We start from the raw sequence: 2500 nt of genomic DNA, 5'->3' as shown, positions 1-2500 counted from the left end.
GTTCAAATTCCGCCGAGGTCGACTTTGCCTTTCATCCTTTCGGGGTCGATAAATAAAGTACCAGTTTCGCATTATGGTCGATGTAATCGACTTAATCCCTTTGTCTGTCCTTGTTTGTCCCCTCTATGTTTAGCCCCTTGTGGGCAGTAAAGAAATCTATCTATCTATCTATCTATCTATCTATCTATCTATCTATCTATCTATCTATCAAAGTAACAAGAATGTTCAGGTATCAATACATTACGGCCGTTTCGAGCGGCTCCATTTAATCTATCAATGAAAACATTACATCAATTTGAAAGAAATCGCTCTCCTCAGATGTAGATGACCATATAGTTTTCCAACATAAAGGATATACCATTTTAAATAAATTTTTATCAATACTAACCAAAATAATTACATTGTTTCCTTATGTTATATTTGTGACCCAATTAGTTTAAGGGGGGGAAAACCCTGTCTTATCAAGCCTATTATAATTTAGAGAGTAGCAGAGGAAAACAGTGGGTGTCAAGATATAGGCGTGGTGAGATAATTATTTATATTTAGAATGTTTTACACAGCATGTAGTCTACAACTATTTAGAATTAAATCCATTGGGAGTTGACAACTATGTACTAGTTGATGTTAATAAATCAATTACTGTCAGACAATCTCAAAGACCCTTATTTTACTGGAACCATATATCTAGCTTTATCTGCGTAAAAGGATCTGTCTCAGAGCTGCCTGTAGGAGAATGACTGACGGGGAAGAGGTGATAACTAGAAGGACCAAGGATAGGGGCAGCCAATACTTTATTTAGTTTATCAAATAAAAGGGGAATATAATGAAAAAAAAATGAGATAAGAAATATAAGCGCTAAGGGGGGGAATCAGAATTGAGGGATACGGGATGAAGTAATTCATAACTTAGCAAATTTATCATATTAGATATAGAGAAAATCTCAAATCAATATATATGAAAAAGATAGAAATTAAACTTATAACCTAATAATGGGATACTTTAATATATAAGAGAAAGCTCATAAGACCTTAAAAAAAATATTTATAAATAACAAGCAGTAATAATAAATTATGAAAGGATATAGGAATGTATAAAACTATCACGAGCTTGCTTACCAATCACATGGTTCCGGGTTCAGTTCCACTGCGTGGCACCTTGGGCAAGTGTCTTCTACTATAGCGTCGGGCCGACCAAAGACTTGTGAATGGATTTGGGAGACGGAAACTGAAAGAAGGCCGTCGTATATATGTATATGTATATATGTGTGTGTGTGTATTTGTGTGTCAGTGTTCCCCCCCCCCCCCAACATCGCTTGACAACCGATGCTGGTATGTTTACCTCGGGCAAGTGTTTTCTGTTATAGTCACGGGCCGACCAAAGCCTTGTGGGCAGATTTGGTAGATGGAAATTGAAAGAAGCCCGTCGTGTATACACACACACACACACACACACACACACATATATATATATATATATATATATATATATATATACATATATATACATATATATATATATATATATAATAATAATATTAGGGAATAAATCCAAACTTACAGGGAAAAATTAGATTTAGGATTAAATCCAATTTTATAGTATAAATACTCTTTATCTTTTATTAAACTTTTAATACTTTTGATATTTATATAATAAAAAAAATAATAAATAAATAAATTAATAAATAAAACAATATTTAAATATAAAAATATACATACATATATATATATATATATTTGTATGTATATATTTGAAATTTATAAGTTTAAATTATGTAAATATTTTTTTAAATTTTAACTTATATATTTTTAAATTAATTTTATGTATTGGCTTATGTTTTTCACTGTTTGATTTGCCTAATTGTGGTTTTATCTCTAATTTAATATAATATAATATAATACATATAAATATATATATATATATATATGTTTGTTGAAATGGAAAGATGAATTATCTTGTTACGGATTACTCAAAAGTTTAACCGATACCTGGGTAGCAAAAATCACAGCAGAAAAAACTCCATTTCTTCTATTCACTAATTATATATATATATATATATATATATATATATATAATATATATATATATATATATATATATATGTGCGTGTGTGCTTGTGTTTGTCTTCCAGTCATCGCTTGACAAACAATGCTGGTGTGTTTACGCCCCCGTAACTTAGCAGTTCGGCAAAAGAGACCGATAAGATAAGCACTAGGCTTAAAATGAATAAGTCCTGGTGTCGATTTTTTCGACTAAAACCCTTTAAGGCAGTGCTCCACAATGGCCGCTGTCAAATGACTGGAACATGTAATAGAATAAAATAATAAAAGATAATATAGGAGAGGAAATTGAACCGGTGAAAGTGTTACATAATAAGGCGATAAGACAATATGACTCTCCCAAGACACAACAAAATCAGACATGTTGTCCAGTGACTTTGAAAAATAGGTTTCCTTGCTTTCGTGCTGAATTAGACACCAAACAATAACTGTTGCAACATTAG

General features: G+C 31.3%; 1 protein-coding gene across 1 annotated transcript in view; it reads left to right on the top strand.

Annotated features, from left to right (window-relative positions):
- The window catches only part of LOC115220886 (neutral and basic amino acid transport protein rBAT), a 30910-nt gene that overhangs the window by 25593 nt on the left and 2817 nt on the right, over window positions 1-2500 (top strand). The window lies entirely within an intron of this gene.

Source organism: Octopus sinensis, linkage group LG17, assembly GCF_006345805.1.
Source record: "Octopus sinensis linkage group LG17, ASM634580v1, whole genome shotgun sequence".
Classification (NCBI taxonomy): Eukaryota; Metazoa; Mollusca; class Cephalopoda; order Octopoda; family Octopodidae; genus Octopus; species Octopus sinensis.
The sequence above is the reverse complement of the archived record's forward strand: the minus strand, read 5'-3'. Positions and strand labels throughout refer to the sequence as shown.